The sequence below is a fragment of the Piliocolobus tephrosceles genome, chromosome 17, assembly GCF_002776525.5.
Source record: "Piliocolobus tephrosceles isolate RC106 chromosome 17, ASM277652v3, whole genome shotgun sequence".
In the NCBI taxonomy this organism is placed as follows: domain Eukaryota; kingdom Metazoa; phylum Chordata; class Mammalia; order Primates; family Cercopithecidae; genus Piliocolobus; species Piliocolobus tephrosceles.
This window is the reverse complement of record NC_045450.1, coordinates 39,751,111-39,778,364: the sequence shown is the minus strand read 5'-3', so window position 1 is coordinate 39,778,364 and position 27,254 is coordinate 39,751,111.

Here is a 27,254-nt window from a genome sequence, read left to right as displayed (position 1 = left end):
TATATATATAAATATATATATATATATATATATATATATATATATTACTGGGTGTGGGAATGCCTGCCTGTAATCCCAGGTACTAACGAGGCTGAGGCAGAAGGATCACTTGAGCCCAGGAGTTCAAGGATGCAGTGAGCCATGATCACGACATAGCACTCCAGCCTGGGCCACAGAGCAAGACCCCGTCTCTAAACAAAAAAAAAAAAAAGAAAGAAAATCAGAAGATAAGGCTCAGAGTGGGCCCTACATCATGACTGGAGCAGTGTGGGGGCTGCTTTCTCCAATAGTGCGTGCCCCCAGGCTCCCTCCACAGCCCATGTCACTTGTTTGTGTTTCCTGCCCAGCCCTGAGCTCACTACCCCTAGAGAAAATGGCAAGAACAGAGGACCTGAATCCAGAAGATCTGGGTCAGTGACTTAATCCTGCTCTTTCCAAGCTCATATAACTTCTTGGAATTTCAGTTACTCTATCTGTAAAATGCCAGTCATAATAATGTCTTTTTAAAGAGTAGTCATGGCCAGGCGTGGTGGCTCATGCCTGTAATCCCAGGACTTTGGGAGGCCAAGGCAGGCAGATCATTTGAGGTCAGGAGTTCGAGATCAGCCTCACCAACATGATGAAATCCTGTCTCTACTAAAACTACAAAAAATTAACCAGGTGTGCTGGTGCGCATCTGTAGTCTCAGCTACTTGGGAAGCTGAGCCAGAAGAATCGCTTGAACCCAGGAAGTGAAGGCTGCAGTGAGCCAAGACTGTACTACTGCACTCCAGCCTGGGTGACAGAGCAAGGCTTAGTCTCAAAAAAAAAAAAAAAAAAAAAAAAAAAAAAGTTGTGAGGATCAAGTAAAATTGCATAAATCAGCCAGCCAGGCATGGTGGCTCATGCTATAATCCCAGCACTTTGGGAGGTCGAGACAGGAGGATTGCCTGAGGTCAGGAGTTCGAGACCAGCCTGGCCAACATGGTGAAACCCTGTCTCTACTAAAAATACAAAAAATTAGCCAGGCATGGTGGCGTGCGCCTGTAATCCCAGCTACTCGAGAGACTGAGGCAAGAAAATCGCTTGAACCCAGGAGGCAGAGGCTGCAGTGAGCTAAGATCACGCCACTGCACTACAGCCTGGGGAATAGAGTGAGACCCCATCTCAAAAAAAAAATGTACAAATTATTGAACGGCAGGATTATAAAGAACAGGGTCATCAGAATCAGGTTGCTCCTAAATCTAAATCTTGGATTTGTCACTGAAAGACTGCATGACTTTGGATAAATCCCTTAACCTTGCCATGCCTCATTTTTCTCATCTGTAAAATGTGTGTGATAGAAAGTCAACCAATAGGCTGTCCTGAGGAAAATGTGGGTTAACCCCTGTGAATTGCTTACTGTGGTGCCATATCGTATATGCTCAATAAACGTGCACTATTATTATTATTACTACTATTATTATATAACTGGCTCTTTTGTGCAGCCAAATCTTATTCCCTAGATCTGAGCAGGACATCTAGCTGCAGAATATCACAATAACAATTTCTTTCTTTTTACCTAGAATATTATCCTGAAGGAAAATAAATCTTAAATTGGAAAGTTATTACGTAAAATAATTTTGGTGTCAATGAAATAAAAGCCAGTCAATTAATGATAATTATCACTTTCAATGAGACTCTCTGGGAGTACTCCTTATACAATTCCCAGAAACACCTCAGGACTCAGAAAACCCACCGGTATGTATCACTGGTGTAATCACTCTTCAGTCATCCTTTAAGTGTCTTTCTGGGACTCCTGCTATGAGCAGAGTAGACTATGGAGCAATGATATTGAAGACAAAAACAAAGGAAGGTTTAAATCATAAACCTTAGGAATCTTTAGCAAGTGCTAGAGTTGTGCTGGAAAGTTGCTTAGACTGTGCTTGGAACTGCTCTGTTATTTTGAACCAGGAATCTGAGGATGGCCCTCAAATTCTGCAACAAAAGCTGACTCTCTCCTGCCCAGAAGCAATCTTGGGCGCTAAATGGCCCACCTTGGATAGGAATAAAATGAATGGGATGACAAATGCAGGTCAGGCAGCCTTAGAACTTGCCAAGGACTGAAACCAATCAAATGATGAAAATTTCACTCCCTTGTGTACGATGCCTCCTCCCGCACTCGCGCCTGTGCCCCTCATTGGCAGGACCCACGGTGGGTGCCTCTGAAGTCCAGCCAGTGGGCTCCCGGTCTTCACTTGTTTAGCACTTACTGCAAAAACCTGCCAGCCTGAGCAGCATGAAACATTATCATTTTTGCCCTGAGAGAGAAAAGCACAGATCTGAAACAGCTCTAGGAGATCCAAATAGAGAATATTTAAAATACCAAAGGAATGAGAAATGGGGTCTGGGGCATCTGTTTAATTTGCCTTGTTGGTGGCAGCAACAGAAGGAATCTTCTGAGTGCTCTGGGCAGAAAAACCAGTAAGCGGGGCATGGGGGGGCGGTGGTTCAGGGAGCAATGGTGCTGTGGCAAGAGTCAGGATTGAGAAGGTATTAAAGAGCGGTCAGCTCGGAGCCTTCTGATGGAACCACAACCTAAGCCATGTAGGTTCACAAACTCCAAAGTGCATGCACTCGGATTCTTGTTAAAAGGCATATTCTGGGCCAGGCACAGGGGCTCATGCCTGTAATCCCAACACTTTGGGAGACTGAGACAGGCAGATCACTTGAAGCCAGGAATTCAAGACCAGCCTGGCCAACATGGCAAGACCCCATCAATACAAAAAAGACAAAAAAATTAGCCAGATGTGGTGGCACATGTCTGTAATTACAGCTACTCAACAGACTGAGGCACAAGAATCCCTTGAACACAGGAAGCGGAGGCTGCCTGTCCACTCCAGCCTGGACAACAGAGGGAGACGCTGTCACGAAAAAAAAAAAAAAGAAGAAAAAGTCAAATTTTGACTGGGCACAGTGGCTTATTCCAGTAATCCCAGCACTTTGGGAGGCCAAGGAAGGAGGATCTCTTGGGCTAGGAGTTCAAGACCAGCCTGGGCAACACAGTGAGATCAAAACCTCTTTGGATGGTGAACTTCTCTGCTTCCAGGTTTTAATTAGGATGAGTCTTCCTCCAGGGAGCCTGAAGTTAGTTGATCAGTATTACCCAGATAGTTGATCAGTATTACCATATTACTTCGGGTATGTCTGTGAAGGTGTTTTTGGATGAGCTTAACATTTGATCTGTTCACTGAGTTGAGCAGAGTGCCGTTTCTAATATGGGTGAGCCTCATCCAATCAGTTGAAGGCTTGAATACAACAAAAGCGCTAACCTTCCTGAAAGTAAAAGGAAACTCCTCCTGCCTGACTGACTTCAAGCTGGAACATTGCTTTTTTTTCTCACCTTTGGATTTGAACTGAAATACTGGCTTTCCTGGTTCTCAGGCCCTGGGACTCAGACTGAAACTACTCCATGGCTCTCCTGGTACCCCAGTTTGCCAATTAGAGACCTTTAGACTTCTCAGTCTCCCTAATCGTGTGGACCAATTCCTTATAACAATATCTTTCTATATACATATATACCCTATTGATTCCGTTTCTCTGAAGATCCTGACTCACCTAAGAAGAGACTCTGACTCACCCAAGAATTTCTGTCTCATTTCTGTTGTTCTTATATTTTCATCTTATACAGAAATTCCATCTTATTCCAGCAAAATATCTTATTTTTACTTGATAATACACTGTCCAGTAAGGTAGCTGCTACCCATGTGTGACTATTGAGTACCTGAAATAAGGCAAGTCTGGATTGAGATGTGTTGTAAGGAGAAATATACACAGCATTTTCATTATTTGGTATAAAAAAAGAACGTAAAAAACTTTTTTAATAATGTATTATATTGATTACATGTTGAAACCACAATAATTCTGAGCTATTTGGTTAAGTCAAATACAATATTAAAATTATTTATTAAATTAAATTATTTATCAAAATACAGTATTAAAATTATTTAGCCGGGCATGATGGTGCGTGCCTGTAATCCCAGCTACTCAGGAGGCTGAGGCAGGAGAATCACTTGAACCCAGGAGGCAGAGTTTGCAGTGAGCTGAGATTGCACCACTGCACTCCAGCCTGGGCAACAGACCAAGGCTCCATCTCCAAAAAAATTAAAACAAATTAATTAAATTAAATTAATTTTACCTGTTTCTTTTTTCTTTTCCAATGTAATTACTAAAATTATTAAATTATGTATGTGTCTTGCATGTATATTGCTACTAGCTGGTACTGCTCTTGAATAAGGCACAATTACCAAAGAGACTTCCAAGCTCCAGAAATTGAATTCCTTCAAGATAGCTTCATGATAAAATATATCTTAGGGCACTAAAGTAGGGGTTGGTGAACTACAGCCCGTGGGCCAAATCCAGCCCCCCACTTGATTTGTAAATAAAGTTTTATTGAAACAGAGCCATGCCTATTCATTAACGTATTGTCTATGGCTGCCTTGGTGCTACAACAGCAGAGACCATGTAGCCTGCAACACTTAAAATATTTACCATCAGGTCCTTCATTAAAAAGTTTGTCAGTCCTTGGTCTGGGGGATAAAGGTTAAGACTGCAGCTCCAGGAGGCAGAGAGGTTGGCGCTGATTCCACAGCTGACTGTGGCTTCCAGTGGCTTTTGTTGGCCGTGTTACTGTGGATCTCCATGTCTCAGTCTCCTTATATGTAAAATGGGGTCATTATAATAATTACTTCATGGAGTTGCTTTAATCATTAAGTGAGATGATGTATTTCAAGTGCCTGGTACCCAGCCTAAACGTCCATCAGTCAACAAGTGGGTAAAGAAATTGTAATATATAAATATCATAGAATACTACTCAGCCCTAAAAAGCAACAAAATAATGGCATTTGCAGCAACCTGGATGGAATTAGGGACCATGGAACTAAGTGAAGTAACTCAGGAATGGGAAATGAAACGTCATATGTTCTCATTCCTAAGTGGGAGCTAAGCTATGAGGTTGCAAAGGTGAAAGAATGATACAATGGACTTTAGGGACTTGGGAGAAAGAGTGGGAGGGGGATGAGGGATAAAAAACTACACATTGGGTACAGTGTACACTGCTCAGGTGATGGGTGCACCAAAATCTCAGAAATCACCACTAAAGAAATTATCCATGCAACCGAACACCACTTGTTCCCCAAAACCCTATTAAAATTTTTTTTTAAAGTAATGCAATGGATTTTTTAAAAAGTGCCTGGTACCTAAGTAATAAGACATTACTACATGCCTTTATTTGTCTGTTTGATGTATGTCTGTTTGCTGAGTCTCTGCTGGTCCCTGCAGGGCTCACTCTCTGTAAGGCATTGGTCTGTTTCTCCCACTGCCTCCTCACCAGACCTTGAACTCCCTAAGAGCAGAAGAATCTATGTCTTTTGCCCCAGCGTCTGCAGTATGCAGCATCAGGGGCAGGCAGTGCCGTCCAACTCCCTCTGGTCATTCCCTCACTGCTCTAGCTCTGTGGACAGCTGAGAGCGACCTTCTTCAAGGACAGGAGGCGAGAATGTGGGGAGCATCAAGGCCACCCCTGCACTGATGTCTCCTCAGTGGTCCCCCCATTCGGATCTGGGGGTTCTGAGGCCCTGAGGAGGTGGCAGAGGCAGCCTCTCTATGCAGTGCTTTACTGAACCTGTTGTATTGAGTGGTTTCTACTCCAGCTCCTTGCAGGGCGTCTCTGAGTCAGCGAGAGGCCCAGAACAGGCATCCAGATGTAACGGAAACATATTTTTATCCCCTATTGATCTCTCTTGCCCAGAAACCATCATTACGTCGGTGTAAAAAGGCAGCTCCCAATGGCAGGAGCCTCTTGGCCTCTCTGGCCGATGGGTGCCCAGCAAATTGCTCCAAGCCACCAGGCGGAGAAACCAAAATAACTTCACGAGACAGGCGTTCCGGGCCCGACCCTGCTGGGGCTCTTGGAAAAAGGCTAATTTTTACTCTTTCTAACATTATCCACAGCTTTTCTTGTCTTGGCTTTTTTGAAACAAAGATGAAGTTAGTCTCTAATTGATCTCTGTCTGCAGTTCTCGGCTCTGCCTGGCAGCGGGGCAGAGGTGAGGGGCCTTGGCCAAGGTCAGGCCTGGGGATGCTTATCCACATGGAGACGTGGCTGTCTGGGGCTCTGGGCTCACAAAAGAATAACAGGGACAGCCTTGCACCAAAGGAAACTTGGGCCAGGGGAAGGTGAGGTTTTATCCCCATCCAAGTTACAGCCCTCCGGCCAAACTCCCTCTCACCTAATAGCCCAGAAATAAATCCTTGCTGTTTGGGGTGGACAGATGAACAAGCTCGACTCCTAGGCACCCAGCACAGGTCTGTGGTGTGGAGGGCATGGGGAAAGATCCCTAAGCTGTAATGCAGGGAACACCAGCTTATAACTGGGCAGTACAGGTCCAGTTCCTAGCGTGCTGGTCAATGTTTAACAACCGGCTTTCTGGGGAGAGGGGAGGAAGCTCTTACTGGGGCATTTGCTGATTCCTGTGGTGTAAATATCACCAGTGTGACCTGTTTCAAGGCACCAATGCAATTGTGTTCAGAGTTGGGAAATGATGGGAATGGCTGACCAATCAGCTCTCACAAGCCGTCCAGTGCCACCTCCAGCTCCCCACTGGCTTCAGCTCTTCCACTTGCTGCTCTGTGACCTGGGACAAGTAACTTAACTTCTCTGTGCAGCAGTTCCTCAAGCATAAAATGGGGAAAATAATAGCACCTACCTCTTAAGATTATCGTATGATTTAAATGATAAATACCTAGAAAACACCTAATGCCGTCCCTGGTACATAACAGGCACTCAGTAAATGTTGAGTTCAGTTCTTATTTCTATAATTATTGTTATAATTAAGCTCTTAGCTGAGTTGGTAGAGCCACACTCACGTACACATAGGTACATACGCACGTTCTCACCTATAAGACACTCACTTGTGAAAGGTCGGGCAAGGAGAGATAAGCATTAAGTAGAGCAGTGCTGGAAGGCTTCCTGGAGGAGGTAGGGTCTGGATCTGGGGCTTGGATGATGGGACTGCACAGGCATGAAGAAAGGGTCATAAAGGAGGAAGAATTAGAGAGCAAGGGCGGAGAGCTAGGAATGAACGTTGAACACTAGCGCAGGCTAAGCAGGGCTTCTCAGATGCAAATGTAGGGGGATTTGGAGGAGGTGACAGAAGGGGAAAAGAAGTGGGCAGAGGGTTGGGGGCCAGAACACAGAGAGAGGGACACGTGAAGGCTCAGAGATGGTTGGCAGGGGTTAGGGGATGAGAGTTCTTCTGCACAGAGAGCTGCCCACAACCCCCATGGCTGTGGGCTTACTAATGCATGAGGCTGGAGGGTTTGGGGCTGAGATGTGGGCAGAGCCTCAATAGTGCTCCCAACAGCATAGCTCAGAATAGAAGTCCAGGCCACGAGGAGTCCAGCATAGGACACCCAGGCCTTTTGGGGTTCTTCTGGCCGGTGGCCAGCAGTCTAGTAACATCTTGGAGAATTGGCCCCAGCAGCAAGTACTGTGCCCCTAAAGATGCGGAGTTTTCAGCAGCACCTCCCTCCACTCCTGCCACCCCAGCCCAGCCCGGACGCCCTGACTCGGGTAATTGCAAGCAATAATTATTGAGTGTGCACAAAGGCCTGGCTTGTTTTCTCGTGTGGGTGGGGGCCGGGGTAGCTTTGTTTGGGCCGGGAATTGTCGTGGGGCCTCTGTTTAGCCAGCGCTGTCTCCCCTTTGTTAACATTCCTCACTAACCGTGGCTCCTCCCGGGCTGGAGAAGAGGAAGAAAAGGCAGTACCCATGCCCGCCAGCCACTGCGCCCCCCCTTCCCTCTCTGCAAGGCCCTGGGAACCTTTGGCCCTGCTCCCTTCTCCCCAGAACCACAAGGGACAGAAACATGGGGCAGGCAGCGGACAGGCCCAGAAATAAATAACCCAGCTCACCTGGCAGGTGCAAGACCCACAGCTCAGGCAACTGCCTTAAACATGGGGCTTTTCCCGTTACCCATGTTGGGCTGAAAACAGTCATTAGGCGTCACTTTCTGTGGCAGCCTTCTCTCTTTTGGGGAGCAGAGGGAATAATTACACACCTGGGCTTCTCACTACCTTGCACGGCTCCCAGGACAAATGCTACCTAGGTCCTCTCCGTACTGGGAGCCCATTCCCACCCGCCACTTACACGGCCTACAAATGAATGTTTTCGCCTGTCTTCGGTTCACATAAATAGCCACAAATTCCTATAATTAACTATAGTAAGCTAGGCTGGGATTAAAACAAAGACGGGCTTGTTTACTGGGATGTTCTGAAACAAGCAATTTTCAACATTACAGTGTGAACTGCTGTCTTTGTCTTTGTTAAGCAAGGCAGCAGGAGGGGGGGCTGGAATGAATGGTGAGGGGCCTCAGCTGGGAGTTGGGAAGGGGTGGGAGACAGCTTCCAATGTTTCAGCCAAAAACCTTTTGTCTGTGGGTCATCAGGCCTCTTGAAGACCCCAAGATCTACTTAACCTCTCACAAGAGACAGTAAAACCAGGCATAGCTGAGAAAGCACCCCTTTCTCTTCCCAGGTGAGGGATTTTAGGGCAACAGTAGGCTTCCTCCTTCATTCCCGGTAAAAGTGTTTCTTTCCACCCACTTTGCAAAATTCTGAAATTTCCACCACTAGGTGTTAAAGTGCAATGAGATTTCAGAGATCATTTGGCCTCGGTCCTATTTTTTCTAGACAGGGAAACTGAGTCCCAGAGAGGCTAAAACAGCTAAGCTCAAAGTCACTCAGTGAACTGACCACCAAGAAGGACTCGAATCCAGGTATTCCGACTACGACAGGGGTCAGAAAACTGGGGCCCATGGCCAGTCCTGCCTGCCGTTGGTTTATTTATAGCCAGTGGGCTGAGAATGGGTTTCAAATTTCTAAATCATTAGGGAAAAAATTAAAAGAAGAGTAATACTTCTGGCACGTGAAAACCACACGAAATTTAAGTGTCCATAAAAAGTGTTTGGTTGGAACACAGCCACTCATAAATTGTCTAAGGTTGCCTTCGTGCCACAACAGCGGGTTGAATAGTTACCAGAGACCGTCTAGCATGCAAAGCCTAAAATATCCACCGTCTGACCTTTTACAGAAGAGGTTTGCCAATCCCTATTCTAGTAGTATGCTGCTGTATTGCTCTATTTAAAAATAAAATATAAACAGTTTTTTTCCCCACAAGTTTGTTTTTTATTTACTGAGATTCTGTCTTCACACAAAATCTTGGGGAGACCCTGTGTGTGAATCTCATCAAAGGGAAAGTGTTCTGCTGATGCAGAGTGGGAGTGGGGTGAGTGAGGACCCCGAGGAGACCTGTGGACTCCCCAGACACAAGTGTCTGAAACCCCAGGTGAAAGTAGCGTCTCCTGCCAAGGTGGTTCCCCTGCAGACACAGCATTAAAACCCTGTGTCCCATCCCTCGTGACCCTAGCCAGACCTGTACAAAAGAAGTACAGATGCATGTTCCCATTGGCAAGATCAGGAAGCCAAGGATCAAAGGTGGAAGGGATTCTAGAATCCAGCTCACTTGACTCTCGGAGAAGCCCAGCAGGCCAGGGTGGGCTGTGGAGGCCGTGAGCTGAGGTTGCAGTTCTCACAGCCACAGTGTCCTGTGTCTGCAGCCTGGGCTCTTGAAGAAAACTCTCCACTGCCCAATCTCTTATACATGTATTTATTAATCTCGACGATTCGCCTTAATAGCACTGCCTTAAAGGCAACTTGGCACGTGGCGGGGTGACAAAACTCGTAAAAAGTCAAGAAGGCATTTAACGGCCACCCAGTGCTGGGTGAGGAGGGCTCCTGGCTGCAGCCTGCCAGCGCAGGCAAGGCCCAGGGCTCCAGCAGGCTGGGCCTGTGTCACAGCTGTGGAGAGGCAGGGAGTGGGAGAGAGCGAGAGGCCAAGAGGGGTGCATTGTGAAAGCGGAGGAAATCCGGACATTCTACTCCAAGCGACCTTAGGGGAGTCGCTTATCCTCTCTGCACCTCTGTTGCTAGCTCTGAAAAATAGGGATGAGATGGGATGATCACAGTACAATCAGGAAAAGCAAAAGAGGTGACGGGGTAACGCACATATATAGCAACCCTTCCAGAGACGTGGAGGCACTGCTGCTGGTAATGTGAACAGAAGTGGGAGGAGGAAAGTCCCATCTAGCTAAGGGAGGTCCACACATCTAAACTTCAGCGTTCTCGTTAGACAACAGGCTGTTCACGCAGACTTTAAGCAGGACCTCTGGGGCCAGGCTGCCTAGGTTCAAATCCAAGCTCTCATCTTTAGGGGTCAGGAGATTTGACCAAGTCACTTTATTTCTCAGAGTGTCAGTTTCATCATCAATAAGATGGCAATAGTAACCAGAATTACCTGTTAGTTACATAAATCAAGTCATTAGAAAGTGCTTCGTTCATTGTTATTAAACAGGGACTATCACTGCTGTCCCAGGTTGTCATGAGGACACAGGGTGGTCTCTGAAGTCAGTAGATAAAGGGGCACATGGGAAGGGCTGTTCTTCCTGGTGTCTGGGGGCTGGTTTGGGGAGCCTGGCGCTGTCGGGGACCTTGTTTCTTTCTTCTCCCCCTCTGCTTCTGGCTTTCCACTGCATGGCAGAAGCCGAGGAGACATTCGTTCCTTATATTGTGGAAGGAAGAGACAGACAGTACCGCAATAAATTAATCAATGTGTTCAAAGGTGATGGATACCTTGAAGAAGAAGAAGGCGGGTTAGGGGAATACTGGAGTGGGCAGCAGCGGGGGGCAAAGGGGAGGCTGAGAATGGTGATCAGAGAGGTCATATTTGAATCTAGGTTCAGGACTGGCCAGATCTACTGGGCACCGCGATTTTCTTCCTCGCTGAATTATGTTGAATTTCCGGAGCACCAGGCATTAGTCTAGGTGCTGAGGACAAGGCTGGGATCAAATAGACCAGCTCCCTGCCTGGCAGGAGAGACGATAAATGAATGCTCAAACAGAGAGGTAATGTCACATCGAGCAGTCACCAGTGCTATGAAGGAAAAAGAAGCAGGTGACGGGCCAGTTGCCGGACACTGTTTTAGCCAGAGTGGTCAGTGACCGTATCCCTGAGGAGGTGACGGTGAGCATAGGCTCTGACCCTCAGGTTCCTGGTCTGTAGGAACCCTGTGACACTCTCTCTGATCACTCTGCCTACTTGGTCGCTGTCTTCTGGGGCAGTCCAAACGCCAAGGCATCCCTCGCAAGTGCAGGAAGGTGGCTCCTCAGAATCAGCACTGCCATCAGCCTCAAGGAGTGCTATTTTTTTTTTTAATTCGGGCCAAAGATACAATTAACAGCCTCTGCCTGGGTCTCACCCAGCCCCAGGGCCTCTGCTCACGCCTGCCTGACTGGCAGGAGGGAAGGGGCCCTCCCAGTACCCCTCAGTCAACTGCCAGGGCTATTTTGGTGACTGTTATTTGGGCAAGGAGTGGGCTAGTGGCTTGTGGGAGGGAGGGAAGGAGGGAAGATGCTAAAAATACTGAGGCCAGACTGAGGTAACTGGCCTCTACCCTCTCACGGGCCTGGCCTCCTCTGTGGGTGAGCAGAGCCTGTTCTTTGGTCTCTCCTGGGGACTGGCTGCTGAGGGTTCAAACGCACCCAGGAGCCCTTTTGTTTTGGCTAATTTGAGTCATGACCACCATTAGTCGGGAGGCCCCAGGGGCTAAGCAACCTGCACTGGTCACACAGCCATAAATGGAGCGAAGACCAGCCCGGTTAGAGTGATGTCCTGCTGAGGATACAGCTTGGAAGAAATCAGCATGATGACGTCACTTCCCCAGGCCCCCTCCAGCCCTTCCCTTGCTGCAAGGGGACCCCAAAGGCCCTTCTCCGCACCTCTAAATGCCATAGCCTAAGGCCACCTCCCCCCAGGACTCTGAAGCAAGGACCCCAGTGGACTGTGTGCTCGCTGCTCTGTTTTCTTATCTGCTAAGTGAGAAGCCATGCTGGGGCCTGGCTCAGGGTACCGAGAGCAAGAGGGCTGCTGTGAACCTCACCTCAGTCACACCTTGATCTTGGGCAACCTCTGACACATCACCCACTCCCTGGGCCTCAGAACTTTCACCCTGACCACCCTGCGGATAGCTGTCCGGGTGGCTCCCTGACTTCTACTAGTGGGAGCTCTAAGTGAACAGGATCCGTGGTTCACATGACCTGGACGTTAAGGTTTACTGATGAGGGACTCGCCTCTACCCTGGGAGATGGTACACCTTGTGGGAGGGAACCTAAAGGGCCCTTGATATTGAAGCTAAGTAATTCACTCCATTCATTCATTCATTCATTTGTTCTTTGGTTCATTCATTCCTTATCTCTTGAGTGAGCACCATTTATAAAGGGTTGTTCTAGGCACTAGGATTACAGCGATGTACAAACCAAAGCCCCATGCCCTTATGGATCTTACATTGTAGAAGGAAGAGACAGAGAGTGCACCAATAAATTAATCAATATGTTTAAAGATGATGGATGTCATGAAGAAGAATAGGGTGGATTAGGGGAATGGTGGCCAGGGTGGTGGGCTGGGGGGCGGAGGGCGGGGCTGAGAATGGTGATCAGAAAGGTCATATTTGAACCTACGTTCACAGTCCAGCTGTAATCTTCAGGGGGTCAGGGGATTTGACTAAGTCCCTTTACAACTAGGCCAAATGAAAAGAGAGTGTGAACCATTTAAATACTTGGGGAAGAGGATTTGGGGAAAGAGTGTGAAGGAGACAGCAGGAAAGACCTCCCCACCTTTTCCAAATTTTCTCCTGTTTCTGCAGGTCCTGCAGGCAGAGACAGACCCTGAACCCTCTCTTGCCCATTATAGCACCACTGATGCCCTTGACTCCACAAAGCCTACCCCGTAACTGGAGCTCACTGCACCTGCGCCCAGCTCTGGGGAAGGGGCTTCCGAGGCCTCCTCAGGCTGGGCTGCTCTTGCCCTGGAGCGCTCCTCTCTCCCCTCCGAGCCCCTGGTGAACCCTCATCCTACAATTACTATCCTCTGCCCAGGGCTATTTCCTGCAGACTTGTAAATAGAACCTCTTTCAGCTCCACACACATTATGGTTTGTCTAAAACGGTGTCAAAGGAGCCAATTTTCCTGAACGGAGACCATTGACGAGAGGTAAAGTTTACAGAGGATTCCCGCAGGACCTGGGCCTGCAGGAGTCAAAAACAAGGGTCTAGAGGTGACGCAACCGCCCAGAATAGCCAGCTTGAATGGTGGGGCAGGTCCTGGACTTTTCTAGGGGTAGATTTTCTCTGGGATATAGAAATGTATAAGATGGTTGAGCCACAACTTGACCAACCTTATCAGGGAAGGGTCCCAGCCCATGTTCAGGAGCCCCAACTTGGGAGCAAGAGGGCCTGGGTTTTAGGCCTGGCTCTGCCATTCTCTGTTCCTCTGTCTGGGTCTGAATCACTCTGTGAGCAAATACCAATGTCACTTGATGTGCTGGCTATGACAAGTCTCAGCCATCTTGCAGAAGTGAGTGAGGTTTCTTCTCAGAGAAGAAAGAAGCACAGATGGTAAGACGGTTCTGAGACCTCTGCACACTTTCCATGCCAACCACTGCCCAGGAGGCTGCAGGCGCGTATGATGAGTGTGGCTGGCAAACACACCTCTTGCGGGCAGAAGCAGCCACAGGCACGGGGTCTGGTGGAGTGGGAGGCAGGCTGGACTGTGGCCCCCTGTGAGGTTAGGGTGATGATCTCGCCCTTACAGATGAAGAAACAGAGATCCAGAAAGATGTAGTGACATGGTCCAACATACAGTTCATAAGTGGCCAAGGCAGGATTTGAATCCAGGCTGACCTGACCCCAAAGCCTGTGAGTCTTTCACAGTTCCAGACACCTCCACCTCCCCAGCCTGACCCTGCTCGGCCTTAGCAAGTCCTGGGCAGAGCCCTGTGAGCAGGAAACCTCTACAGGCCATGACCTTCCCATGACCACAGAAGAGCAGCTGTGCCAGCTCTACAGCCCCTGTCCATCTCCAGGGCCCAGCCTGAAATGAACAAGGCAGATACTGCCTGCTTTGGCCTGGGTTCCACCTCTCTTATGTGTCTGTGAATAAAGCCTCAGAGAGCATTTTAGGAATCAAAACTGCCCAGTAATCTTCACACACACACACACACACCCCAAAACAAAAGCTAGGACAGATTCTCAAGAAACATACTAGCTAGAAAATTATATTCACTTGAGGCTGGGTGTGGTAATTCCAGCACTTTGGGAGGCCAAGGCAGGTGGATCACTTGAGGTCAGGAGTACGAGACCAGCCTGACCAACATGGAGAAACCCCATCTCTACTGAAAATACAAAAATTAGTAGGGCATGGTGGGCCCCAGTAATCCTAGCTACTCGGGAAGGCTGAGGCAGGAGAATCACTTGAACCCGGGAGGCAGGGGTTGCAATAAGCTGAGACTGTGCCAGTGCACTCCAGCCAGGTGACAGAGGGAGACTCCATCTCAAAAAAAAAAAAAAAAAGAAAGAAAGAAAGAAAGATAAAGAAAAGAAAAAGACACTCACTTGGATTACCTAAGGATACACCAGGAAACAGTGGTTCAAGGACCAGATTCTGGACCCAGATTTATCTCTAAGTCCTTTAACTTACTGAGCCTCAGTTTCATCATTTTCCAAATGGGTAAGATATGGATATCTGATCTGCTAATATGCCATTTGCCTCAAGGAAGAATTGGTTGGGAAACAAGGCACCATGGTTAAGAATACAGGTATTAGAATCAGACACACCTGGGTCTGAATTCTCGGTTCCACCATTTCCCACTGTGTTGTCTTTGGTATCTGGCAGTCCCCACTCTGGGTCTCAGCTTCCCTAAATGCAAAATGGAATTAGCAGTCCTTGCCCTGCCTGTCTTCCAGAATGAGTGTGAGGCTCCTGAGAAGCAGGGAAGTATAATGTTTTATAGGTTTTCCTCCTCCCTCTAGGAATTGTTAGTGGTTAAAGGATTTTTAAGATGTATATAAAGAGTAAAATCATGACTCGCATACAAATATAAAATGAACAGGTGTCAAAGATTTTATTTAACTCATTAATTAATGAGGCAACTAATAAGATGTTACAATCTCTTCAAAGGAGAATTCAAAGAACACACACAGGCAAATGAGAAAACTGAAATGGAGTTACAAACAGATACAAAAATAACCTATCCACAGGGCATCAATCAGTTGCACTCTGACCAAATAAAATGTCTTTGCATTCCCATGGACAAAAATTATTTGCATTTTGTTTTCCTACAATTTTCAGTTATAAAACAGCTCAAAGACTAGGAAATGTGGAGATAATCCAGAAAGGTGATCTAAACAGGACAACCAGAGCCACAAGAGAGAAGGTGCCTGAGTTCCTGGACCATAACATACTAGACACTTTTTTCTTTGTCAAACCACTGAGGTTCTTAGGTTTATCTATTGGAACATCTGCTATTGCTCTACCCTATGCAGCCTTCGCATATTTGGTTTGAAATCTTGCTCCCAGCTTACTTGCTGGGTGATCTTGGAAAAGTTACTTAACTTCTCTGAGCCCTGGATTCCTCAAATGCACAAAATGGGTCTCACGGGATAGAAGGGAGAATAAAGTAAGAAAACATACATGGCAGAATGTACTGGTGTTTATCCCTATCCGGAAGGGTCGTAGACTCCAGCCTCAGGCAGGAGAAGAAAGAGCAGAAATGCTTCTTAGCATGATACGAGTGGAGAATGGAGGTGGCAGTCATTTCCCAGCGAGGAGCCGCAAAGCCACACAAATAGGAGAAATAGTCCCTCCTCTCCATGGGAGTCACTGAGCCGTCTCCAAAGAAGCCAGATGCTCACTGCAATGGGCTCTGCTGGCTTGGGAGGTGACCTAGTAAGAACTTTGGCGTGTATCTCTTGAATGGGGAGATGGAAGTGGAATGGAGTGTCCACCTTCACCCTCACTCATGGGACTTGAGCCCATCCCAAGGCCCCTTTAGGGGCTTGCAATGGCTGAGCTGGGAGAGCTGGGGGTCTGGCCAAAGTTGGAGGCTCTGTGAGAGACACAGGAAAACAGTTGTGGGTGGAACCCCTTTCTCTTGGTCTGTAGGAATCACAGTTTCTTGAGGACCTGTTGTAGTCACCATTTTGAAGAGCTTGAAAATGCCTTGTATGGGGAGATGTGAAAAGGTATAAAAAAGAGAGAGAGAGAATCAGGCAGAGAAAGATCATCCACGGTTTTGTGGGGTGGAAGGAAAATCAGGGGCCATCTGTGCTGATATCTGAGTCTTCAGAGGCTTTCCTGGAACAAGGGAATGACCAGGCAAGGGTTCCTACACAACTCTTATTTCTCCTTTTTTTTTGACCTTTCTGAGACGTACCCGGCCCTTCATTAAGGAGCTCCACATGTTCACCGTTCAGCAGGCCCTCGAATAACGGTCCGTTCAATGTCATTTTGTTATAACGTTGATGAGAAAAATAAATGGATTCCTGGCCGGGGCCTCTGTGTGGAGTCTGCACGTTCTCTCCATGTCTGCCTGGGATTTCTCCAGGTACTCCGGTTTCCTCCCACACCCCAAGGCTGTGCACGTTCCATGAACTGGTGCATCTGTGTGGTCCCAGTGTGAACAAGTGTGGATGCGTGTAGGAGTCACCCTGAGATGAGAAGGCATCCTGTCCAGGGTGGGTTCCTATCTGGACCCTGAGCTGCTGGGATAGGCTCCAGCCACCCTCTACCCTGAACTGAAATAAGAATAAGCAGGTAAATTATGATCTCATGTGTTTTTATTAACCTTTCTTAAGTGTATGTGTAGCTCACATGTATTTCAATGTATAATGTTGGAATGTTTTGGTATTTATTTAGAAGTCTGGTGATATTTCTGTGGCCAGAAATGTGCCATAGGAACTTCACTCTTGATTATTCCAACTACCTATAATAAAATTGATTTTGTTACATGTGTTTTTGCTTAAAGTTGTGGTTTCCAAGAACATATGAATGCTAAGTGAGGACTTACTGTAGTCCCCAGCCTTTGGTCCGGCAGAGGCTGATAAGGTGGCATGGCCAGAGAAAGCGGCCCCCACTTCTGCTTCTCTTTTAAGTGGGCTCTAGCAGAGATGAGACTGGGTGAGAACCTACCCTTATGAGATGAATAAATGTAGTCACTGCTCATTGTCACTCATGCCCCTATAACAAGCAGGTAAGACCTTGAAGTCTGAGACCGAATCCCTGATTTCTACCCTGCCGTGGTTTAGGGCCTCCTGTGCTCTGGCGTACACAGACATGGAAGTCCCCAGGGTGTAATGAAGTTGATGGCACCTGTTTACAGCTGTGTATGTTCACAGGTTGCCAGGGCCATGAAATTAACAAGGAGCAGGAAATCAGCTCCCCTGACTGTGAGCACAGGATATATGTGTAGAAGTATAATGTCTAGTGCAAGGGAGATGTTAGTTTTGCACTGATCGGACCCCACCCAGGAGACTGTACTGTCATCATCACCATCGCTACCACCTTTGCCCTCATCATCATTACCAGTGGCGGTGGCGGCATCACCACCACCATTATCAACATTATTATTCATGATTACATCCTAACACTGGAATGAGTGGATACTGAACAAATGTTTTGAATGAGTAAGACGCTGTGTAAATGAGAAAAAGGAAGAGCTGACAGCTCTGGCAGATGCAAAGAGATAGGTGTTTTCTTCCCAGCAAAGAACTAGAATAACCCTGGTTTCATAGGGTCCTGGGGCCAATTGTACCCTAGACAGACAGAAAGAATATGTTGGGCTACACAGTTCTAGATCATTGGTGTTTCTGGCTCCATGATGAAGAAAATGAAATGGCAGCTCCCTCCGCAGTGAACTATAGAGGAAGTTCATGAGGGGAAGAATAGATGGTGAGAGGAATTTAGGTTCTAGTTCTTACTGGTCTGACTGCATCTCTCTCTGTGTCTCAGTTTTCATATCTGTGAAATGGAATAGTAATAGTCCCCAATTCACAGGGCTGTTCTGTTAGATGGAGGCATGTATGTAAAGCATAGGCTTTAATAAATACTATCTGCTATCTTTATTATTACTTTTATCAAATGTTATCACTCATCAGAAGAGCCCCAAACTGGAGTTGGACCTGGAAGTTTGGAGACATCAGAAGTGGAAATCTTCACTTGAGACTAAGAGTTCAAGATCAGCCTAGGCAATGTAGTGAGACTCCATCTCTACAAAAATAAAAATAAAAATAAAATAGCCAGGAGTGCTGGCACACACCTGTAGTCCTAACTACTCAGGAGGCTGAGGTGGGAGTTTTAAGACTACAGTGAGCTCTGATTGCACCACTGCACTCCAGCCTGGGCCACGGAGCAACACCATTTCTGGGAGAAAAAACAAAAAAAGGAAAGCTGAGCACAGTGGTTCATACCTATAATCCCAGTATTTTGGGAGGCCAAGGCAGGAGGATCATTTGAGCTCATGAGTTTAAGACCAGCCTGGGCAACATGGCGAGACCTTGTCTTTACTAAAAAACAAAAATAAAAATAATTTGATAATGATTAAAGGAAGCAGAATTTCCTGAATATAGTTGTGGTCCATAAGGCCTTAGCTGGCCTCATTGTTCATAGATAAGCCTCTCTGCAATGCACATTTTTAGGATTAATCCTGATATGATGGTTAATTTTATGTGTCAACTTGGCTAGACTGTGGTAACCTAGTCTTTGTATGGTCAAAGACTAGTCTAGATGTTGCTGTAAAGATATTCTTAAGATATGATCAACATTTACGATCAGTTGACTTTAACTAGAGCAGATGACCCTTTCGAATGTGGGTGGGTCTCATGGAATTTGTTGAAGGCCTAAGGAACAAAGCCTGCAATTCTCCCATTACAACGTAGAAATCCCACCTGAGTTTCTAGCTGATATGGTTAGGCTTTGTGTCCCCACCCAAATCTCATCTTGAATTGTAATACCCAGGTGTTGAGGGAGAGACCTGGTGGGAGGTGATTGGATCACAGGGGTGGTTTTCCCCATGATGTTCCCATGATAGTGAGTGAATTCTCATGAGATCTAATGGTTTTATAAGCATCTGGCATTTTGCCTGCTTGCACTTTTCTCTCCTGTGGCCATGTGAAGAAGGTCCTTCCTTCCTCTTCCCATTCTGCCATGATTGTAAGTTTCTTGAGGTCTCCCCAGCCACGCGGAACTGTGAGTCAACTAAACCTCTTTCCTTTACAAATTACCCAGTCTCAGGAAGTTATTTATAGCACTGTGAGAACAGACTAATACACTAGCATTCTGACTCAAGATAGCAACAAAAACTTTTACCTGAATCTCCAGCCTGCCAACTTGCCCTACAGATGATTTGCATCTTGCCAACCCTAATCTTGTGAGGTGTGAGCCTCATGATATTTCTGACAGTAAATCTCTCTCTCTCTCTCTCTTTCTCTCTCTCCATATATATAGAAAACAGAAGCCAGATATATAGATGTAGATCTGGACATTGGTTCTGTTTTTCTGAAGATCTTTGACTATTATATCTGGTCTCAGCCCAGATGGCTTGGCAAGAAGCCTCAAGTTGGAAATGCTCAGGAACCCACAGGAAGCACTTGGTTCTCAAAACATGTGACTAAAATTGAGCTCTAAGACCCTAGTAAATGCTACTTCCCTTGGAGAAAATGTTGGTTAAAATATGCAACCTCTGCCTACTTCCCCCTAATATCATCCTGTGAGGAATGACTGGGAGCATTGCAATCAGTCCTGGTGTTTTTCCTGAGCCACCTGTCCTATACGCCACATTTTCTGCCTCCAGATGAGAGGCTTGTTTCTCAAGTGAAGGTGGGTAGAGCCCTCAAGGCAGAAAGTAAAGCCCTTCTCTTGAAAACTACATGACCACCCACAGACCCAGGGACACACATCACTCTTGTGAACAGGTTTACGGCCTCAGAGTGCTTCTTGGAACGGAAGCTCAACCACTCCAAATGCATCTATCATCATGTCGACCTCCCCGACAGTGGAGGGGAATTTGAGAACTATGACTTTTTAAATCCAAAGATTCAGAATGCCCCATTGTTAAAGTTGGGTAGCTCTGAAGTACAAATGTGTTTGGCACTCAAAATGATCGCTTACATCGGTGGCTCAAAAAACATGGACTCAAGCCACTAAGACTTGCCATGTTTTCTGTCAGCCTTGCTTGCTGGTTGCTGGAACTCTGTCTTCTCGACTTTTGGAATTGCTAGGAGAAGCATGGGATTTGGAATGACTTGGACTGGGGTTTAGAGTCCTATATCTGAATTTTTCCAGTTATCTGACTTTGAGCAAGGTTCTCAAACGCTCTGTGCTTATGAAGAAGTATTTGTTGTATAAAAAGGAGATAACAGCAATTGTAATCCATGCCTTACTAAGTGTGTCAGTCTGGACAGTCTAGGCCATGCTGCATAACAAATACCTTTAAAAGCCTCAGTGGTTTAATATAAGAAAGATTTATTCACTCACTCATACTACATGTCATCACATGTTGGCAAGGGCTCTGTTCCATGTCATCTTCATTCACCTATGATAGCAGAGGCACCACCTGGAATATCACCAGCCATCATGACAGTGTGAAGGGGAAGTTGAAAATCATGAATTAACTCAGAAATGTTTCCATGCAAAAGTGACACAGTCATTGGTCTGGGCAAGTCACAAAACCACACCTAATGTTGAAGAGAGAAGAAAATGTAACTCCCCTGTACATATGGAAGGGAAGAAAATCTGGAAATATTGGGAAGCAAGACTGATGTCTATCATTTGAGAAGGAGCATATGAGAGAATTTCTTACATTGTAGGATACTTTGGAGACTGTAAATAATTTTCACATTTATTACTATTTCAAAATATTATAGGCCACTGGGATGACCACGTAACTGAGAACTACCACATTTGCCAATGTCATATCTGCTTTTGTGCCTATAATCACATTGGTATCAAGAAGTACAAGTTTAAGGTGGGCGGATCATGAGGTCAGAAGATCGAGACCATCCTGGCTGACATGGTGAAACTCCATCTCTACTAAAAATACAAAAAAATTAGCCAGGCACGGTGGCGGGTGCCTGTAGCCCCAGCTACTCGGGAGGCTGAGGCAGGAGAATGGCATGAACCCAGGAGGTGGAGCTTGCAATGAGCTGAGATTGCACCACTGCACTCCAGCCTGGGCAACAGAGTGAGACTCTGCCTCAAAAAAAAAAAAAAAAAGAAAGAAAGAAAGAAGAAGAAGTACAAGTATAATTGTTAAGGGCTAAGGAGAAAAGAACAGAGATAAACTTAATATGGAAAAAAGTCTTAGTGCCAAATAAAGACCAATTGACAAATGTATTACATAATGTTTCCACAACTCAGAAGAGCATTGATGTAGCAATCAGCATCATATTCTTATTTCAAGTAGTAATTTGCTTTCAGCAAAACAATGTTGTTCATCTTAAATAAGTATTTTTAATGTGAGTGTTACTGCTTCTTTAATTAAAATTTGCATTTTATTCATCAATATGTTTGCATTTTATAGCATTATAAGGGCTATAAGCTGGTTTTATATTTGTAACTTGTAGGCGACTCTTGCTGACCTCATGACCTTTGAACTCTCTTCCTCTGTGACTGTGGAATCCCCACGTAATGAATCAGGTTTCACTTCCTAATGGAAGAGCTGGAAATGCCAGCAATATGCTTTCGCATCTTCCCGTGCAGCTAGAAAACAATCACTTGACCTAGGTCCACCAATCAGATGTGCTCTCACCAGACTTTGATTGGAAGCTTGTGATAGAAAAAGGAGAGGCAGGGCTGTCAGTCCGTGTAGCACACTTGGAGTTGCACTGTGGACTGTGGCCCTTCTAGGCGAGGAGAGGTTGATTCCTCAACCCTGGGTCCCCAGCCCTTTGTTCAAGTATCTCTGGTGGTGGAAAAGACCCAGGTGTGAGCTTTGAGGGAGCTGGAGGGGAGAATTGGCCCAACCTGATGGGGAGGAACACGGACTGATTGGGTAACTGGGGCAAAAGCAATGCCATGACCCAAGATATAATGAGGAGGAGGGTATGGAGAGAGACAGGCTTGGGGAAGAGGAGCCAGAAGAGGGGCAATGAGGAGCTGTCCGGGTAGACAACTGAGCTCCCCATACCCAGCCTTGGGCCAAGGAGAGCACTGAGGTAGAAGACAGAGCTCCAGAGAGGAGCCACCTTTGAGGGATACACCAAACAAGGTGGCCAGCAAAAGCAACACAGGCAGAAGCCAAGGGGGAACCCAGCAACGAGGGACATTGTTCTCTGCACAGAGACAGCAAGCAAGATAAGAACTGAAAACCATCAGATTTGGCAACTAGGCCTTCAGCAAACTAAAAAAAGCAGGCTGGGCATGGTGGCTCACGCCTCTAATCCCAGCACTTTGGGAGGCCAAAGTGGGTGGATCACTTGAGGTCAGAAATTTGAGACCAGCCTGGCCAACATGGTGAAAATACGTTTCTACTGAAAGTACAAAAATTAGCTGGATGTGGTGGAAGGCGCCTGTAATCCCAGTTACTCAGGAGGCTGAGGCAAGAGAATCGCTTGAATCTGGGAGGCAGAGGTTGCAGTGAGCCAAGATGGCGCCACTGCACTCCAGCCTGGGTGACACAGCGAGATTCCGTCTCAAAAAAAAAAAAAAAAAAAAAGAAAAAGAAAGAAAAGAAAAAGAAAAAGGAGCAGGGCTATGTGAAAACCTTTTAAGGAAGGTTGGTTGCCAGGGTGGCTGCTACCGCTACTCCAGCAGCAGTATCTAGGGTGCAGCCTGAGTAGTATCTGTAGAGATAGCACTGGTATCGACAGCAGCGGCAGCCCCACACCAGGCTCTGCAGGACCCATTCTGCCACGTGGTTTGATGCGCTGAAGCCTCCATTCTTTTTCTGTGATCTTCAGGGATCATCTATAATCAACCCTATATCCTGTCATTAATATGTTTTCTGCTTAAATTAGCCACCATTGTTTTCTGTTGTTGTTTGTGACATACGTATAAATATGGAAGTAACATTAAACTAAAAATAGTCTGTGTCAAACCTTGGCATCCACAAGAAATGCACACACACACACACACACACACCCTCAAAGAGCTGAAAATATAATCTGAATTTGAAAAACGCTGATCTGCTGGGACTCTTTTATTTTAGAATGAGAAGATGGAGGATGTGATAGGGAAGAACCCAGCCAGGGTCCCGCAGTGGGTGAGCAGTGAGTTCAGACCAGAATTTGGATTTCTTGCCTTTATGTCCTAAGTGCCTTCCAACTAAACATCCCGTCCAGGGCAGTGCTGGCTTTCTCTGGGCCTCTGGCAGGTGGAGAAGACTTGAGGTATGGATGGGCGCTGAAAATGGCACCTGGTTAACCATCTGCACCCCAGAGCTGCTCCCTTGAGCATCCTGGCAATGGGCACCCCAGGATTAAGCACTGAGGTTGATGGCCAGGCTTGGACCCAAACAGGGGGTGTGGGGAGCAGCCTTTGCCTCCGGAGCCACCAGACAATCACTTTGCAGTCCACAGCCCTCCTGTAAACAAGCTGTTGTTCCTGAGAGAACATGATAATAGCAGGCCCTGCCATCCTGCCCTCTCTCTGTGTTGGGAAGGCCTGCAATTATTGTCTTAACCGACTCAGATATGGCTCGCCAAGGGTATACATTTCCTGAAGCTGTATACAATTTCTACAAACTTTCTCCTCCACTCCCTCTTCAAGCTCTGGGGTCTCGGGTTCCCTCCCCCAACCCCACCCCTCAAACTGCTCCTGGGACTCCAAGCAGCCAACACCTCAGAGGTTCTGCAAGGCCAATGGAACAGCATGCTCAGGAGAGCATAGCTGCAGAGTCTTCCTCATCCATAACTAAAACCCATGGCTGCCAGTATAGTCAGGCTCAGAGGGTGGGTGCAGAAAGATCCCTGTGGAATGTAGCTTCCTGCTTAGGCCTTCCCTGTGCCTGGAATTTCTCCATCAAAGAGCCAGTCCTTTTGGTATAGCATGGACTCACACCTTTGAAGATGAGATGAGTTTATCTCTGAAGATATCAAAAGGACTTTTTTCAGAGCAGCCAGTGGTTCACATGCCTAAAAAAAAGCAGATTAAAACGTACATCTGCCCAAGCATGAGCCGAGTGGCAGGGGCAAGTGCTCTCAACACGCCTGACCCGAGTCTCTGAAAAGCAGCTCCCAGCACCCACCACTCACTGTGACTCTGTGGGCCCAAAGAGACATCTGGGCTGTAGAGATATCGACCGACAGTGTCTGAATATGACCTAGTTCTAGCGACTTTATGTCTGTGTGCTTTTGTTTCCTCATGTGTAAAATGGGGGTGATGATTCCATCAGTAGGGACAAGCTGGATTATGCTGCAGTAACAAACAACCCTCAAATCTCAGAGGCTTCCAAAAGCACAGGTTTACTTTCATGCTACATCACCATTGTTGGTTAGCTAGGAGTTTCTGCTTACTGTATTCAGGGCAGCCACTGACTCAAATATTTTAGCCTGATGAAACAGAGGGAAAAAGAATGGTAGAGATCTTGAAACAGCAATTAAATGCTCTGCCTGTAAATAACACACAGTCCTCTGATTCACAACCCTTTGGCTAGAACCAGCCTCCTGGCCAGTTTGATCCCAGGAAGCCAAGAAGTACGACCTACTATGTGTCCTGGAGCAGGAGAGCCAGACATATTTAGTAGACTGCATTAACACCTATCACAGTAATCACAGAACATACTTCTAGGGCTGTTGAGAGGATTAAATGAATTCTATTTCTAATAAGTTCCATGTAAGGATAGGCCATTGGTATTATAATGATGCTCATTATTAGTAAGATCATTAAAATGAGACCTATGTAAATTATCAGTGAAAGAGAAATCACTGCTCTAATTTGCTGTTGAAACTATACTGGAAAGTCTGATGTGATGTGAAAAAGGGCCAAATCTTGGCCCTGCCACTCATTTGCTGTGTGATCTTGGGAAAGATGCTACCCATCTCGGAACCTCTGATTCTTTTTTTGTACAACAGAGTCTTGGGCTCAATATCTGGGAATGAGGTAGGGTGTGAATGATGGGAGTCAGAGGCTGGCTTTAGCTTACCCTAATTAGCCGGGGTGATGTGCACCCCTTGACCCTGTGCTCAGGAAAATCCTTGACATGGGAGCTGTCTGCATCAGGCTTATGAATCTCAATCCCTAAATTATAGGTGACAGTGGCTTCTTAAAGAGGAAATGAATTGTTGCAACACAATCCAGCCATGTTGTATCGATATGATTAGCTAGTTATCCATGGAGTGCAGTAATTTGCTTTGATTTTTAAGTATCCGTTAGCAGCCAAGTCCTAATGAGGCGGCTCTAAATTGATTAGATACTCCAAGATACAGCACGGTTCACAGATTGTTTCAGAAAACTGTCAAGATCCTGAGACTGGCATTTCATTGGATTTAATGATTGCTGGAGAAGGTGTGCATCCCAGCCAGATACAATCACATTTGTCAGCATGATCCTTTTAAGCACAATTCAATTAAAGTGTTATTCTCTAATTTTATTAGAACCGGAGCCCAGAGCTAATGCAAGCTCCCAATATTGCGTCAGGAAGGGAGTGTGCACAATTTAATTTCCCTAATTGGAATTTAGTGATCTAACATGCTTTTCATATCTTAATTCTTGGGATAATCTCTGGTTTTTGCACCTGCTACAATTCCTTTAATGGAAATGAGCAACCAGATGCAACGGTTACGCCTGGCATGGAATCACTGGGTCACATCTGCCTCATTGAAGGGAATTTGCACATCTGGATCCTTTGCTTTTACCTGATCCTTTCCCACCGATCTTGGCCTTGAATTTGACAAGAAGGCCCTCCTGCCTGGATATAATCTGCTTTTTCAACCATTCTGGCAGCCTTGGAATTAAGGTGGTGGGAAGATCATGGGCTTTTGAGTCAGTCTAGATTTGGAGCTCAGCTTCACCATTCATCCATCCATCCATTCATCCATCCATCCATCCATCCATCCATCCATTCTAGCAATGCTTAGTGAGTGTCTACCATGTGCCAGGCACTGTGTTAGGTGTTGGGAGTATAACCATGAGCAAATCAGGCATGGTCTCCAACGTCATGGCACTTAGAGACGGCTAGAAGAGAGGCTCATAAAATAGTAACCACAACAGTAACAAAACAATCACCATTGTCATAAAAGACATAAAGGGAAAGAACCATGCACTAGAGACTTCCTGGTTTTCTAGGCTTAAAGAGGTCTTCTCTGAGGATGCAATATTTCAGCCAAGACCCTAATTAGTTCCCATGGCCTGCAGATCCTGGATGAGAACCAAGGGAGCTGCTGCAAAACCCTGGGCTTTGTCCCTCCCTCTGGCTGCAGTGCCAGTCACCTTGTCTGGACAAGTGCCATCCTTTAGGTCTTTGGCAGAGCCCTAAGGTAAGGAGAAGTTGGAAATGTGTATAGAGTCAAAAGTGGGCCTTTTTGCTTAAATGAGGTAAAAACTTTAAAGATATCAGGTTAAAGAAGTAGGCAGGGACCAGATTCCCTAGGGCCTTACAGGTAGGGCCTTAGATGTCCCTGTTTATGCCTATTGTCTTGATGTAATTATTAGTAGTGATCAATTATATGGCCACCCACTTACAAGTCAATCAGAGAGGAGTATTTTATTCCTAACATTGTATAGAATTGCTGGTGCAGTATGATCATAAAGAAAGATTAGTTTTCAGTTGGTTTTATTATTGCGTTTACATTCTCTAGAGAAAATCCCTATTGCCTGACCCTAGGGCAGGCCACTCCCATTGCCCCTACCACAGTCAAGACACTTGGTTTGTTGAATTTTATCCTGTGAGCAACAGGAAGCCAGAGTAGCGTGAAGACAGCTTGCACTGCTGTATCCCCAGCACCTAGGATAGTGCCTGATACATATAAGGTATGATGTTTCTACTTAAAAAAAAAAAAAAAAAATCAGTCTGTCTTTAAGGTAGAAAATGGACTGGAGGGAGGCAGAGTGGAAGCTCAAAGGCCAATAGGGAGGCTATTGATGTCTTCCAGATGAGAGACAGTGGTGACTTTGTTTGGGAAGCAGTGAAGGCGTGGAGAACAGGATAGAGTTGAAATCCTGACATGCATTCGATGTGTGACCTTTGCTAATCCATTTGTCCTCTTAGATTCTTGCTTTCCTCACCTATAAAATGAAGAAATCTATTTCAAATAGTTGTCAGAAAGTAATTCTGCACCATGCTGGGAACATAGTGTGTGCTAGAAGTTTGGGTTTTTTTGCAGATGGATGGACACTGGGTTGGCTGGTTGAAA